Here is a 17,880-nt window from a genome sequence, read left to right on the forward strand (position 1 = left end):
TAACCCGAGGGGTTGTGAAGTTGTGAAAAGGGACATCCAACGTCTGATGGATGAAGGCATGATCCAAATTGTTCAATCTCGTCATGTAGATGACGACGTAAATGTCATAGTGCCAATTTTCAAGCAACAAGAGCGGTTGGTAATCCAGTATGACTCTAGTAACAACAATAGTCAAAGATCAATATCGCCGTTAGTAATACGGTTAGCGGGCCCAGTCCCGTATTCATCTGATAAAGTTGTGTCGTATCAGTATGATGCTACAATGATGAAGGATGGTCAAGAGGTCCCGTTGCCTACGAACAGTTCAGTAGTGAGCATTGCTGATGTTACAAAGGTGACCCGCATTGGTCGAATGTTTGAGCCGGTGTTCCCAAAGGATAAAGAGGAAACAATTGTTGATAAGAAATTGGAAGTGCCTAGTGTAGACCCAGTTGGCTGTTCAAAAGATAAGTCTGGTGAACCTAGCAATTTGAAAACCAATGATGATGATGAGGTACTCCGACTAATCAAAAGGAGCAAGTTTAATGTGGTGGAGCAGCTGCTCCAAACCCCCTCAAAGATTTCAGTGTTATCTCTTGATGACATTGAATTTCACCGTATTTTCGACTCCGATTTCGCATGCATTTTAGTTGTTTTATTGTTATTTTGTTATGTTATTACTATGTTTTTATTTGTTTTCAGCTTTTCAATCTAATCGGAGCCCCGATCGATAAAAGGAGTGAAAATGAGCTAAAAAGCCTAAAAATCAGCATTTTACACTTGTGGCTGGCGCCATAGGTCCAGCAATGACGTGTCCTAATTCAACTTCTCCTCAACTGCCACATCTCCCACTATCTCCACTTGGGCGCCACAATTTACTCCTATGGCGTGCGCCATGATGTGGTGGTGAGCGCCACAAGAACAAAGATGTTTCCCTCCCAAATTCAAACATAGGGGCATCCTTGTCATTTCCATTATTTTCCTTGCCTATAAATAGAGCCTTGATTTCATTTGTTTCTTCATCCAAACTTAGTTACAACTAGGCATATATCAGTATTGTGTAAAAGTGGTAATCGCTTCACATCGGAGTGCTGCCACACAGTATAATCGAGTATGTAATCGAGTTTGGAGCACTTTAGAAGGAAGTTAATCTTGCCGCCATTTTTATTTCTGTTACGCACTTTATTCGATCCTCCGATTGGAGTAGGTTTTATTGCTTTACCTTGTCTACTTTACTTTCCCGCACTCGCACTTTACTTTATTTATTTCCCGCATTGCCTTTACTTTGTTTACTTTCCTGCACCGCCTTTACTTCATTTATTTTCCGCACCGCACTACTTTTATTTACTTCTTGCACCGCACTACTTTTATTTAATTTCCCGCACTTGCACTTTAGTTTATTTACTTTAAAATGCATTTTTACTTTACCATGTCTAGCTAAACCTATAAAGGTTAGAATGTAAGGATCATAATTGAACTGATAATTCGTACAATTGTTCGTAGAAACACTTAAGGGTTATTTTGACTTTCAACTTAAGTTTTCCCGCACTTAGTTTCCATTGAGTAAGATCGAAAGCCGTCCGACGTCTGTTTAAACTTAGTTGTTTTTAACTATTTCAAATACAGCGAAAGTGCTTTGTTTAGTTCATTAATAGTTTTTAACTTAAAAAGAAAAGTGATTTTAAAACTATTTTCGGACGCGTTTATAGGTTTAGAGTCTGGTTCGTGAGAACCTCTTTTGGTTAAGAAATCCAGGTCAAAATAATTTTCAACTTAGTCAAGACACTATATTTCTTAAAAATAGGTTTACTACTCTAACGCAATGCACGCCTTTTTATAAGTGGCAATAAGAGGGTTTGATTAGGGAGTACAACTCGGTTCTGAATACGCGAAAGCAACAATTCCCGTTAAATTGGTTCTTTTTAAAGTAGGAAACACTGCCCATAAGTAATTTTATTAGCAAGTACTTGGATTATTAATTGATTATGTGAATTACATTTGAACCTGTCTTTATTAATTAAATTAAATTTAATACTTTATTTTTCATTGTGCACTGTTAAAAACCCTATTTTGATTACCTTAGATAAACACCATAACAATAGATAACAATAGATTGACACTTGGTCTCTGTGGATTCGACAATCTTTTATATTACTCTGACGCGTTCGTACACTTGCGAAAAAACAATGCATCAAGTTTTTGGCGTCGTTGCCGGGGACCAATTTTGTCAAATTTCGTACCCTATTGTTAGATCGTTTAGACTTAGGTTGTTACCTTCCGGTCAATGGGAAGAACTCGCAGCACCAGAAGCTTAGTATATCCTCTGGCGGAACCTGAACGTTACGCCCGCGCACGTTTATTTTTCCATAGAATTAGGAGAGCTATGGCCAAAGATCAAAACCAAAGACCTCTTAAGGATTTCGCCCAACCATCCAACGAAGAACCTAGTTCTAGTATAGTAAACCCAACCATCCCAACTAATAATTTCGAACTTAAACCCTCCCTGTTGCAACTAGTGCAACAGAGACAATTCACATGACTTGCTATTGAGAACCCAAATCAACATTTAGAAATCTTTCTCCAATTAGCAGACACTTTTAAAACCAATGGAACTTCTCCTGAGGCAATCCGTTTAAGATCATTCCCTTTCTCCCTTAGAGATAAAGCCCTATCATGGTTAGATTCCCTTCCACCCAATTCCATAACAACTTGGGAAAACCTTAGAAAAGTATTCCTTGCTAGATACTTTCCCCCAAGTAAGACCGCCGTTCTTCGAAACCACATAACCAGACTTACCCAGAACCAAGGAGAATCGATGTTTGAAGCTTGGGAGAGATATAAAGAGCTGTTAAGAGCATGCCCACATCATGGCTTAGAAAATTGGTTAATCATTCAGACCTTCTATAATGGACTTCATTATAACACTAAGATGACCATCGACGCTGCCACAGGTGGCGCACTGATGAACAAACCATACCCTGAAGCTAGTGCCCTCATCGAGGATATGGCTCAAAACCATCAATCATGGGGAGTCGAACGAGCAACAGTTGAGAAGAAGGAAGCCCAAGGAGGAGTACATGAGTTACGCTCTATAGACATGATGCAAGCTAAAATGGACACGTTGGCCCTCAAGGTCGAGCATATGTGTACAAACCCGAATACTGCAGCTGCAGTTTCGTCGGATTATGAGATATGTGGAACCAAAGGACACCAATCTGCAGAATGCAGTCTCTTAAACGAAACCAACTCTGAGCAAGTGAACTACGCCCAAGGGAACCCATATTCGAATACCTACAACCCTGGATGGAGGAATCACCTGAACTTCTCCTATAAGAACAATAACCCTATCCAAAATACTGCACCTCCGAGACAACCAGGTTACCAAGCCCCAAGACCAAATCAACCTATGTAACCTGTTCCACCAAAGCCGAGCCTTGAGAAAATAATGGAAAATTTTAACACTGCTCAAACCCAACAAAACAAAGAGTTCATGAACCAAAACATTCCCGTTAACAAACTGATTACCCAGTTAGGAATCAAGGTTGACCAAATAATTACTCACAATAAGATGCTTGAAACCCAGATCTCTCAGGTAGCTTTAAACCAAGCCCCCCAGACTACACCTGGAGGACAGTTCCCTGGACAACCTCAACAAAATCCGAGAGGACAAGCCAATGCCATTACCCTACGAAGTGAGAATGCTTATGATGAGCCATTTAACCCAAGATTGAGTGAACCCAAAACTTCTAAGGAATATACCGAACCCACGGACGAAGTAAAGGAACCAGAGGAATCTGAAAAACAGGAAGGTCGAGAAAAAGGAGAAGAACCTAAAGACAAAACTTATGTACCACCCCCGACATACAAACCACCGATACCATATCCGCAAAGACTCAAACAGACCCAGATCAATAACCAGTATCAGAAATTCATTAAGGTTATAGAAAAACTTCACGTAGAAATCCCTTTCACAGAAGCCATCACCCAAATACCTTCTTATGCAAAGTTTCTCAAAGACATCCTTACCAACAAACGTAGACTCGACGATCTGAAGCCCTTGGAATTCAATTCTATTTCCGAGAATAAGTTAGCCAAAAAAGATAAAGATCCTGGAAATTTCTCCATTCCTTGTCTTTTGGGAAGTCATGTCATCGAAAAAGCTTTTCTAGACTTAGGAGCTAGTGTGAGCTTAATGCCTTTAGCAGTTTGTGAGAGGTTAAACTTAGGAGAATTACAGCCTACTAAGATGTCACTTCAATTAGCCGATAGATCTGTTAAGTATCCGATAGGCATATTAGAAGATGTCCCTGTTAGGATAGGTCAGTTATTTATCCCTACTGATTTTGTTGTCATGGACATCAAAGAGGATAATGATATACCAATCCTTCTAGGTAGACCATTCTTATCAACTGCAGGAGCCATAATAGATGTCAAGAGAGGAAAGTTGACCTTTGAGGTAGGTGACGAGATGATAGAATTTATACTTTTGAAATTTCTTATGGCACCTGTGATGGGAGACGCATGTTACTCCATAGATATCATTGATGAATGCGTTAGGGAAATAGAATGAGAAGAAATCATAAAAACAATTAAGTTGCCATCAACTCTCATACTGGAAGATGATAACTTTAGGAAGCCCTACATCAATGATAACCTTTACGAATTTTTATCCCTTACCCCCGATCCTATGCCATGCCCTAAGGAACCAACCTTAGAACTTAAGGAACTGCCTAAGAACCTGAGATATTAGTTCCTCGATGGAGAGATGAACCATCTAGTTATATTCATTGCCACCTTGAGCCAAGAGGAAACATACCAACTCTTAGATGTTTTACGAAGATATCCCTCAGCCTTAGGATATAATATCTCTGATCTGAAAGGTATAAGCCCATCTGTATGCATGCATCAGATTTCTCTTGAAGAAGATTCAAAGCCCTCCAGAGAACATCAGAGAAGAATAAACCCTATAATGAGTGATGTTGTTAAAAAATAAGTTCTTAAGCTACTTGAGGCGGGTATAATCTATCAGATCTCGGATAGTAAGTAGGTAAGCCCTGTGCATGTAGTACCTAAAAAGGGAGGCATCATAGTAGTGCAAAACGATAAAGGCAAACATGTAGCAAAACGGATATAAGGAGGATGGAGGATGTGCATAGACTACAGAAAGTTAAATAAAGCAACCAGGAAGCATCATTTCCCTTTACCATTTATAAACCAGATGTTAGAGCGTCTAGCCAGACACTCTTACTTCTGCTATCTAGATGGATACTCTGGATTCTTCCAAATACCTATCCACCCCGAAGATTAAGAGAAAACTACTTTCACATGCCCTTATGGAACTTTTGCCTACAGACGAATGCCATTCGGCCTCTATAATGCCCCAACCACTTTCCAGCGCTGCATGATGTCAATCTTTGCAGATTACCTAGACGGTATCATGGAAGTATTTATGGATGATTTCTCGGTTTGTGGATTTGATTTCAAAAATTGTCTTGCTAACCTTGAGAAAATCCTGGAGAGATGCGTGGAGGTGAACCTTGTGCTAAACTGGGAAAAGTGTCATTTCATGGTCACCGAAGGGATTGCTTTAGTACATATAGTTTCCGAAAAAGGTATTGAGGTAGATAGAGCTAAGATAGAAGTCATAGAGAATCTAAAACCACCCAAAACTATCAGAGAAGTCCGAAGTTTCCTTGGACATACTAGATTCTACCGGCGTTTGATCAAGGACTTCTCCAAAATAACTAAACCTTTAACTGGCCTTTTAATGAAAGATGTTGAATTCATTTTCGATGGAAAATTTAATGAAGCATTTAATATTTTGAAACAAGCGTTGATTTCAGCACCCATCATGCAACCCCCTGATTGGCCAGAACCTTTTGAGATAATGTGCGACGCTAGTGATTATGCCGTTGGAGCCGTTCTAGGACAAAGAAAAGATAAAAAAATTACATGTGATTTATTATGCCAGTAGAACCCTAGACGCCGCCCAACTTAACTACGCAACAACTGAAAAGGAACTACTAGCTGTAGTTTTTGCTATAGACAAATTTAGATCTTATCTAGTATGAGCCAAAATTATAGTTTACAGCGATCATGCTGCCATTCGTTACCTATTAAGTAAAAAAGATGCCAAGCCCAGGCTACTCCGATGGATTATGTTACTACAAGAGTTTGATTTAGATATCTGAGATAAAAAAGGCACTGAAAAATGTAGTAGCTGATCACCTTTCTAGGCTAGAACACCTGAAACCAGACTTCGTACCCATAAATGGTGATTTTGCCTATGATAGACTGATAGCTAAACTAGAAGCCCTTGAAGACGATAGCCTAGGCTCTCATGAGCACTTCTAAAAATCCTTAGCTGTAAGTAACGTGCCATGGTATGCAGACTTTGTTAATTACCTAGCTGCTGATATCATACCTGTAAGACCCTAATTTTGTCCCTAAGATCCCTCATGGCATCATAACATTGCACTTGCATTGCCTCAAGGATCATAAGCATCTTGGTTCCCTTTGCCTTTGGGTGGGACCTCTTATGGGTGGTTTGAGATCACCAAGCATGCTTGAATTGTATATCATTGCTTTTCTCATTTTGTTTACTAACCAAAAGCACAAAAATATGTCACTAACATCTTTTGTTTGTAGCTAGAGCAATCACAAGGTTCAAAGCTTCTAGGAGATCATCTGTGCAATGACATGGCCAAGAGAAGATGAAAGCAAGCATGGTATTGGTTCACAAAGCTCTCATCCATCAAATATGCCTCCCTAGCATCTCAATTCATCATTTTGATCAAAGCAAGTCAAAGGGTTTGAGGGTGGTTCCCCAGGGAAACCCTAATTCATCTGTGCACCATAATGCCTTGCTCATGAAGCAACCTCAACCCATGGTCAAATACAATCAAGGGAAGTTCTTTAATTCATCATTTCATACATATTTGAACTCGTTTGAGTGTCCTCAATCATCAATTCATCAAGATATGAGTCATGGACTTGAGAAGTTGATCAGTCAATTCATCTGACTATTTTGAAATGCACTGAGACCTAACTTTTTATGTGTTGGTCAAATGGATATGGTTTCAAAAGAAAAAAGGTTCTTAAGGAAAATATGAACAACTTTCATGTTCATCAAAAATTTATTTGAAGCTTGGAAGGTCATCTCCCATTCCAAGACATTATAGGTCATTTTGAGTGAAACCCTAATTTTGGGTCAATTTCCCAAAGACATAACTCATCCATTTGTTATGATTTTGAGGTGGGATCAAATGCATTGGAACGATTAAGATGTCTACTTAAAATGTTATGTTTAACAAAATTTCAAAATCTCAAAGTAAATACATGTGATAATGCAAGACATTATAGGTCCTTTTGGACCAAATGCATTGAAAGCCAAAAAAGTCCAACTTCAAGTCCCAATAACTCTTTCATCAAAAATCCAAATGATTCAAAATTTAAGTCCATTTTGATTGTCTTAAAAATATCTGCAACTTTGATATTGGAGGTGTTTTCATTTGAGGCTTGCATCATTGAAACAGAGGGGCTTGAACATTGGCCAAATTTAGAAACTTTGCCTTGACATGTTTTGCACATCACACTTTAAACTCAAAATTCACCAATTTCCACACTTCAAATGGATTTTTTCCCAACATAACAATTGTTCCTCACATCAAAACCTTTCCAACCATTAGTCACATGACCATTTTTGGATTTTTCATGTGTTAATTTTGAAGAGGTGAACATTTAGGTTCAATTATGGAATTCACATCATAACTTCATGCACAAGCCAATGCAGCTCTAATCACACGTCCAAACCATTGGCATTTGAGTTCAGCTTGCATTTTCATCCATTTTTGGGCTTTGCACGCGCCTGTACAGGCTCATGCATGAAGAGTCCAAGTTCCATGCACATGAGTTTTCTCCTTGCTTGCATCAACCTTGGCTATAAATAGCATGCTTCATTCTCTTCAAAAACGAACCTAATGGCGCCTGAAGCTCTGCACAAGTGAAATCCCAACCTCCATTAAAAGAATTCTGAGTTTTCCATTTCAATTTTACAGTTCAGATTTCAACTTCATTTGTTGATCTCTGAATTTAAATTCCTAAGCCTTGCTTCCTTGTTACCTCAAGAACACATTGCACAAAAGATTTGGAGTGGATCAAGACCTGTAAAGCTGCACTTCAAAGGTTGTTGTTCAAACTTATTTGCTTCGAATCTCTCATTTCTTTGATCTATTTGTCTGGCCAAAATGTTTTCTGAAGTCCTCACTTGAGAGGCAAGCTAGTGGTAGCTTCAACTTTGTTTTTCTTTCATCTGCATTTTTCATACCTGAATCTTCCACCTCAGATTTCTCAACCTATAGGAATCTTGAGTGTGATTCAAGGTTACAGGGGTGATGTACATCACCCCAGCTTCATTTTGGTATAAGGATCGTGCAAAATGGTGAAGGTTTGAAAACCTGCAAATCTGGCCGGAATTTGGAAGCTCATCGGAAAAGAAGGTGGCTCCGGTGGCCGTCCATTGCCAGTTTGAATCTGGATCGTTGGATCTCATCTCCAGATTCAATCTCAACCTTTAAATGTTATGACTTTTTTTAATTCTTTGTGTGACTTGTTTGACCAAGGTTCACCATGAGCGCGCGCTTCAGGATCATCAGATTGGCCACGTCAATTAATGAATGTGATCCAACGCTTCCTGATTTTCCACATTTTTTAATTTCTGATTTAAATTTCTTTAATTCCCTTTTATTTCAAAAATTCATAACTCTCTCATTTTTAATCCAAAAAATTAGGGACCAATTGCATTAGTTTCCAAATAATTTCTAGTTTCTAATTCTGATTTTTAATTTTTTTTTATTTTGTCATTTGATATTTTTTATGAATTTTCTCTTTTCTGGTTGTTTTTAATTCATTTTAAATAGTTTTTGATATTCAAAAAATACAAAAATATTCTCCTAACCTATTTGAATGATGATCGATCTATGAAAAATATTCTCATCAATTTTTTAATTGATTTGAGATTTATTTGAGATTTTAGTTCAATTAGGTTATTTTTATTCATTTTTAATTGATTAAAAATAGTTTCTGACTTTTAAAAATGCTGAAATTTTTTGTCAAACTTTGTTTGACCTTGTTGAACTTGGGATAAATTATTTGGACCTTTCAAGGCTGATTTGAAGTAATTTTGAAGTTTGACATTTCTTTTATTTTTAATTCAAGTTTAATTTTAAATATTTAAAAATGCCAAAAATATTTTGTTCATTTCTTGACTTCCAATCTTCATTCCACTTCTATTTTTGATTGTTTGACTTTAACTTTCAATGTTATTGGTCAACATATGATGATTGGTACATTGTACTTCATTTAATGCATTTGTATTTTTGCCATTTTTATTTCCATTATTCATTTCCTTCTTCTTTTTTTCTTTTTTTCTTTTTTGATCAATGAGTTGAAGGTTGATAAGTTAGCATTGATAAGGGAGACTTAATCTTCCTTAATCCAAATCTAATTCATCTTGATCAATTGATCAAGTGAATGGCTTTGCATTAAGGATAGGTTGTTTCTTAAATTATGCAAAGGACTTAAACCAATACAAGATCAATTCTCTTCTTCTTTTTGGCATGGCAAGTTATTGGAACTTGGTTCACTAATCAAGACTTCTAACTTGTGTTATTGCCTACATTATTATTGACCGGCCTCAGATAGTTGTGACTTCTATATAAGTTCAATCACGATTGCTTAACATAGCGCTAAATTTGCCTTATGGCACACTAACCACTAACACTAACCATTAACAATTAATATTTACTTTTTGCTCTTTACTTTTAATGCAATTTACTATTCTTGCACATATTATCCACTTGCTTTTCCTTTTGCTCACTTGAGCACATGTTTATGTTAATGCCATTTTCCTTTTGCTCACTTGAGCACATAATTGTGTATATACTATTGTGCTTGTGTTTTGTTTTGATTGTTGTGAACCAAATGCAAAGAATTGGACAAATGGACTTAGAATTTAGGACCTTACCCAAGCAAATGGAATTTGAAGAGCAACTAGGCCTCCTGCCTTTAGAATGCTTAAAGCTTAAGGATGAACTTTGAAAGGACCATATTCTACACTCCCTCTTGTCCATTCTTTGATTGATCATAGAACTTTTTGATGTGTGTTTTCTTGTGCTAGAATTTCCAAATTGATCCTAATTGACGAACCATTACCATGAGCTTCTGAGAGAGAGAAATCCAAGATACATTGAGGAATCTTTCCAAGAGTTCATTTGACTGTTGATTGCTTGAGTTTATGCTTATGTGATTGCTTATTCCAAAGGATGGGAGCTACTTGGATCATCAATATGATCTCAATAGAGGAACTCCATTTGTGGTTTTGTTTCTTATTCCTTACCTCTTGTATGCTTAGGACTTTAGCCCTTCTTCTTCTTCTCTCCACTCTAACCTAAGCCAAAACTTTTTGTGCAAACATCTAACACTTGTTTTCAACATTAGAAACCTAAGCCTTATGCTTTTGATTTTCAAACTTGCTTTTCATAATACTTATTTTGAATTGAATCTTTAAGTCAACATTGACCATTTTGTATATACTTCTAAGTGGTAAATATAACCCATTCAAATGTATTTTTGTGGTTCCAATGGCCACTTTCTTAATCAAATATTCCATAACCTTTAGCTATTAGGTTTGAGTTATCCTTGTGGTAGATGTAATACTCACCTATATCCTTAGTGATGGACAATGAGTCTTCCATGCTTAATATATGGTTAGCCCCTAACTAGCATGTTGAAGCTATCCTCACATGGTGGATTTATGGTTTTAGGTTGAGTTTTCTCCCTTTGATAACAAAAGACCTTAAGGCTTTTGGACCAATCAATTTACCAACTCATTTTGAGATTTTTACCCCGAACTACGAGGTTTTGATGCTAATCTTTTTTTAAACATGGTACGTAGGCAATGGGTTTATCCATCCAAACACAAAATGTAAATAAACTTGTACATTCTTTTCTCATCTCTTCAATCATGTTTGCACAAATAAACTTTCACAAAATACCAACCTTGCAACAAGTATGAAAAGGGCTCCCTAGGAGTACCTAGGATGTTTTGGGTGCCTAACACCTTCCCATTACATAACCAACCCCCTTACCCAGATCTTTGATTTCTCTTTTACTAGTTTTTGTTAAAACTTTTAGGTTTTTGTTCGCTTTCTAACCATTCCTTTGGATAAATAGAAGTGCGGTGGCGACTCGACTTGTATGATTTACCTTGGATTTAGTCAATATCTCTAATGGTAACGAATACCCCGCTACAGAAAAGTGGCGACTCTGCTGGGGAATTCCCTAGTGGATTTTGCCTACTTTTCATATTTTGTTCTATTATATTGTATTGTTTTGTGACATATTTTTGTGCAATTTGGGATTATTGTATTGTATGTAATGATTGAATTGCTTGAAAATTAATTCCTTGTATGCTTGGTGATCTTTGTGAGATGAGTTCTATACCCGGACTCGAGTGCACTTAGGATAGGAGAATGCCGTAGTCTTGTTGACTTGTGTGGAGTTATTCCTTAGCAAGTTGACTTGCAAGTCCATTCACTTGGTGGAGGTCATGTTGGGATCAATAATGTCACACAAGTAAAGTGTGGTTAGACATTACTCTTTCCAATATAGACCTTAGAAGCCAAGGACCTTAGTTTACCAAGCCCATCTTGGCCTATTCTTAGGATGTAGTGTGAAAGTCGTTCAAGTGTAAGATTTGATACGATTGTTATGCGATACTACACTCATAAGAGTCTCTCTTGAGAATATTTTTGGAATACGAGTAGTCGTTTATCCGATAATATCCGAAAGATGGGATGATGACTACGGGAACCACTTGTAGAACATGTTTGGCAGGGTTAAACCCTAGTACACTCCCTTTGGGTGGTTCTTAACCGAGACTCCATGCTCGTGACTCGCAACAAACCCTTGATTCATGGTTGATCCGTTCATGTATCCTTAATATCAATGGAACTTGGGTGTTGATAAGGTGAAAACCATAATCCACCAAAATGGATGATTGATATTAAGGATAATATGATCCATCCCATGACCTTTGTTTGGTGTGCTTTTCTTGATCCTTGAGTGTGATTGTTGCATTCATGCATTCATGCACCCATTTGCATCCATATCATCAATAATGAAGAAAATTTTCAAGGAACTTGAGGGGTTTATTTGCAAAATTTTCAGACATGGAAAGACAAAGAAGGAATACAAAGAAGTACAGCTTCAGACAACCAGACTTGAAAGAGCTAAGGAATTTGACATCCTATGTATTAGATTCCTTGGGTTTCAAGGCTCGTTTTGGGAAGCTTCTTCCTCTTCTGACTACTCAGGTGGACGAAGGGTTGATGAGTGTATTGGTGCAGTTTTATGATCCCTTGTACCGCTGCTTCACATTTCCGGATTTCCAACTTTTGCCTACACTTGAGGAGTATGCCTACCTTGTGGGTATACCTATTCTAGACCAGTTGCCGTTTAGTGGCTTGGAGAGTATTCCTACTTCTCAAGAGATAGCAGACATGTTACACATAGATGAATCTCTGGTTGGTGCTCATATGACTACCAAAGGTGGAATTCAAGGTCTCCCTTCTGAGTTCCTCATCGCTCAAGCTATTATGTATGGGAAGGCCATGAGTGAGGATGCCTTTGAGGCCATATTTGTACTTCTCATATATGGGTTAGTGTTATTCCCCAACATCGACAACTTTGTGGATGTGAACGCTATTAGGATTTTCTCTACTCTGAATCCCGTTCTGACTCTGTTGGGTGATACCTATTTCTCTTTGCATATGAGGAATGCAAAGGGTGGTGGTGCCATTGTGTGTTGTTTGTCTCTGTTGTATAAGTGGTTTATTTCTCACTTACCTTAGACGGTCGCTTTCAAGGAGAACAAAGGATGTCTACGGTGGCCCACGAGACTTATGTCTCTCACTAATGATGATATCTCTTGGTACAACCGTGTGTATGATGGTGTGCAGATTATCGACTCTTGTGGTGAATTCTCCAATGTACCTCTTCTTGGTACATGTGGTGGGATTAACTACAACCTTGTTTTGGCACGTCGTCAGCTTGGGTTCCCCCTGAAGGATAAACCCAATAATATTTTGTTAGAGGGTGTGTTCTTTCAGGAGGGTAAAGATCCCCAAGGCTTGAAGGGCATAATGGTTTGCGCTTGGCGCGAGATCCATAAGAAAGGAAGGAAAGAGTTGGGTCCTAAGAATTGTGTTGCTATGGAGTCTTACACTGCTTGGGTTAGGAAGAGAGCGTCCGAGTATCTCATGCCTTACGAGTATCCGAGACCTACACCTTTGGTTATGGCTGGGCCTTCAACCCTCCCTGACCAAGGAGCAGAGGAGTTGAGAGACGAAGACCAATCACGTGCTTGGATCCGTGAAAGAGAGGAGTTGCTTCAGCGGATTAAGGAGAATGATGCTTTGATAGAGTTCCTCGAACATCAGGTTATTGATGATCCTGATGATGCATGGACTTCTCTACTTCCTCAGCCTTCCAAGTTTTGGAAGAGGAAGTATAACAACTCGCCAAAGAGAAGGCGGATATGGAGGCAGCCTACGAGAGGGAGGTGAAGAGGCTTCGTGCATCTTATCTTCCTGTGTCTCAAGCTTTAGATGATTGTTTCTAGGGATCCATAGGATGATTATTTTCCTTTTCTCTTGTATATGGTTAACAATGCTGTACTTCTTTGATATAAAATATTTCCCAGATATTATATAAAAGTGTTTAATATTTCCAAAATTTGCAAATAGAACCCTAAAGTTCCTTTGAAATAAAAGAAAAAACCATATGCACAAGCATTGCATGCATCATGTGCATAAGCAGGTTTTGTTCCCGGCTTCTTGTCCTGTGGTCTAACTCTGTGTTCTTCATTTACTTCAAAGACAAGCTGACTCACCGGTACTACACCAGAGCCAACATTTCAAGACTGATGGATCATCTGGAATAAGAGAACCGCAAGCTGAAAGAGGAAGTGGCCAGATTAAGTGCCTTGATGGAATCATTCATGTCTGCCCAAAGCCAGTCTTCTCCGACACCTTCAACTCCTCCCTAGAGGACAATCATCTCTGAGATTGTCTCCTCGACTGTGCCTGCAGCTAGTGCCCACTTTGCTCCAACGTCCATGCCAGTCGGGTTCCCGTGGGGGATGCCTCCCAATTTCATGCCTGAGGGTCCTTCTCCCACCTTTACTTCTATGCCGGCATCTATCCCGATCCTTGTTATTCCTCCTCCTGTCGTGCATACTCTGCCCAGAGTAAGCGACACCATCTATCATTCTGAATCGTCTGAAGGCCCAAATGTCTATGAGAAGATGGATGCTATGAACGATCAATTTCTTGAGCTTCGCAAGGAATTGAAAACTCTCAGAGGAAAGGATCTTTTCGGCAAGTCTGCTGCCGAACTATGCCTAGTTCCTAATATGAAGATTCTTGTGAAATTCAAGGTCCCTGACTTTGAAAAGTACAAGGTAAATACTTGTCCTCTCAACCACCTGGTCATGTATGCCAGGAAAATGTCAACTCAAATCGACAATGACCAATTGCTCATCCACTACTTTCAGGACAGTCTGTCCGGTGCCGCTCTGCGTTGGTACATGGGTTTAGACAGTGCGAACATCCGATCCTTCAACGATCTTGGCGAGGCCTTCGTCAAGCAGTACAAGTACAATGGGGATATGGCTCTCGATAGGGATCAATTGAGGGTCATGTCCCAGAAGGACAAGGAAACATTCAAAGAGTACGCCCAGAGGTGGTGAGAGTTAGCAGCACAGATCGTGCCTCTGCTAGAAGAGAAAGAGATGACTAAGATCTTTTTGAAGACCTTAAGTTCTTTTTATTATGAGCGGATGATCGCTAGCGCTCCTTCTGACTTCACTGAGATGGTGAATATGGGGATGCGTCTAGAAGAAGGGGTTAGAGAAGGACGTCTGACCAGAGAAGAAGGCTCTTCTACCAAACGTTATGGGTCGTTTGCAAAGAAGAAAGATGGAGAGGCACATGCTATGACTTTCCATGTGAAACCAAGAAGACCCTCTGTGAGGAGGAAGACCGTGCGTCCCGCCGATAACCAGCACCAGGTGGCTCACATAGCACCTGTCTTCAGAGATAATCAGCAGTACCAGCAACATAACAACAATCAGCAACCACCTCAGCAATATCAACATCCACAACACCATCCGCAACAGCAGGCCTACCAGCCTCGAAACAGTAATCAAACTAGCACGAGTTACGAGAGGAAAAGGGTCACCTTCGGTCCTATTCCGATGACGTATGCAGAATTGTATCCCTCTTTGATGGAGAGGAAGTTGATCACTCCGAGAGACCCACCGGCTATACCTGCTAACCCCTAGTGGTGGTTGTCGCATTACACGAAAAACCGGCGGGAAAACGAAACAACAGAGCCGCCACCATGCGTTATTTATCCTAAAGGAGGGAAAGGAAACGCTCGAAGTAAACCTGGAAAGGACATGGTCTCGTGACCAGAGAAGGATGGGATCGGGAGTCGGTTATGCGAACGGAAGGTATTAGCACCCCTACGCATCCGTCGTACTCGACGGGAGAAAGAATAAAAGAAAGGTTGCTAAAGACTGCTCAAAACACTGCACACACGCTAGAAGGAAACACAGACAAAAGACAGAAGAAACGGGACTCGGCAGGATATCGCATCCTGGGCCTACGTAGTCTGTCAGACACAGACATCAGAGTCGACGTAGTTCGGGGGGAAAGCGGAACGTGCTCGCTAGGATGTCGCATCCTATGCATACGTATCTTCTCTAACAAGAGAAGAATCAGAGCACTCGTAGCTCGACTAACGCACGCCAAACAAAACACAAACAGTAAACCGACTGCCAATCGCTGGACTTATGTCAGACTCCTCACCAAACAAACACACACAGGAAACCGACTGCCAATCGCTGGACTTACGTCAGACTCCAACAAACAACCACACACAGGAAACCAACTGCCAATCGCTGGACTTATGTCAGACTCCAAACACACACAAAGGGTTGAAAAAGAAAAAGGGCGCCTGGAGAGATCAGCTCATCTCCTGCCTACGTACCTCATCTGGTATGTGGATCAGGGCGACGTAGTTCCCCTTAACAGGGAAAGAACTTCTATCCTAACTAGAGACAAATAGAGGATAACAATCTACTAGGGAGACTACGACTCGAGCCTAGAAGTTGTCATGCGTAAGATCCCTATGTTGAGGTTTCTATCCTAACTTGCACAGGAAGCAAGCTAACCTAAACAGCGCAATCAAACAAGTACAAGCACAATAAAGCAAGCACACACACTATATGCAAACAATTGGCTCATACAAGGCTAGGCTGTAGAAACAAGCCAACTGGAATGGGGTGTTTTTACCTCTTAACCCTAACATTGAGAGTTAGGGTGAAGCAGATGAAATGGCAAGTGAGGGTAAGACCTCACAGCTCTTATCCCTGGCCTGGGAGAGCTTGACTCAAATAGAAAGTATGGGAGTCCAGAATGTAGGAACTCTTCTCCACAGATGACTGACGCAATAAGATCTTGGGTTCTTATCAAGATGCATCAACACATGGTGTGTGAGCAAAGTGAATGACACAACTGAATAGCAGGGGATGGATTGCACATCCCTTTTATCTGCCAATTGCCTCTTAAGAGGTCTTTACCTACTTGGCACAAAATTAAACATCCACAAACATTGCCTCTTAAGGAGGGCTTCAGACAGGTGCCTACCAATAACAGTAGGTCTTCCAGACTACATGAAGATTAAGGAATTATACCTCAATGGTATGCCAACCACAAGCAAGCAAAGCAAAGTTCAAATGAACTTAAAGCAACTTAGGTACCTGTGGAAACAGCTAAACCAATCAGTACAATACTCAGAAAATAGTCAACAACAGTCCATATCAGACACACAACCCAATAGGAAACACATGAGCCACAAGCACAAGTAAATGGTTTTCAAAGCCTACAACACAGCAAATGTTAGCCAATAACAACAAATGATCAAGCTCAAATGAAGGAGCAACATCAATCATGGAGATGCACACTTGAACCTAAAACTCACAACTCAAATGTAAGTAACAAACCACTAGGTCAAAGCCTAGGGTCAAAAGGGGATCAAAAAGCCAAAACAGAACTTCAAACTCAACATGAATCATATTTAACCAATCAAGAACAAGTCCTAAAAAGGACTAAACCAAAAGCAATAGGCAAGTTCATTTCATGTACAAGAGAAGTCAATGACCAATTCAAGGAATACAAATGGAATGAGATTCAAAATTCCAAATCAAATCATAAATGGTTCAAATAATTCTGGAAACAATCATACTCATTCAACACATCCAGAACATCCATCATACAAAAAATCAGAAGCATTAAAGGTCATTTGGCATGGAAATCAAATTGCACAAGTTGAACAACCAAAGGTATGACACAAGTTGTCACACCATGTTAGCATGTACACAAAACAGAAATGTCCATCAATGTGTCTAGAATCAGCATGTAAAATTTCAAGTCCATTGGATTAAAAACAAGCATTTCATGATAGTTTGAACAAAGCAAGGTCATAAATGTACATGTGTTCAATCATCCTAGAGCAAATTAAATTTACAGCCATGCACAACTTTCCAATTCATGATCATAAAAAACTAGACATTCTAAGGAGCATTTTGCAAAAAATTGGGATTGAATTGGATGATTTTTCAATTTTATATGATTTTATGAAGTTGGGAAAAAAAATTGAAGTCAAACATGATCAAGGCATGGCAAATGGAGGGAAAATGTGAAAATGTGAAGCAATTTGAAAAACTGCCTTCGCTGGGAATCGATCCTGTGCCAGATTCAAATGTGAGTGCGCCTC

The 17,880-nt window shown here is 39.4% G+C and overlaps 1 non-coding gene across 1 annotated transcript; it reads right to left on the reverse strand.

Annotated features, from left to right (window-relative positions):
- Positions 1 to 2,746: 2,746 nt before the first annotated feature.
- LOC127109245 (small nucleolar RNA R71) lies at positions 2,747 to 2,853 on the reverse strand. The gene has a single exon (XR_007796575.1). It is a non-coding gene; the product is annotated as a small nucleolar RNA R71 (small nucleolar RNA).
- Positions 2,854 to 17,880: the final 15,027 nt, after the last annotated feature.

This window comes from Lathyrus oleraceus, chromosome 7, assembly GCF_024323335.1.
Source record: "Lathyrus oleraceus cultivar Zhongwan6 chromosome 7, CAAS_Psat_ZW6_1.0, whole genome shotgun sequence".
In the NCBI taxonomy this organism is placed as follows: Eukaryota; Viridiplantae; Streptophyta; class Magnoliopsida; order Fabales; family Fabaceae; genus Lathyrus; species Lathyrus oleraceus.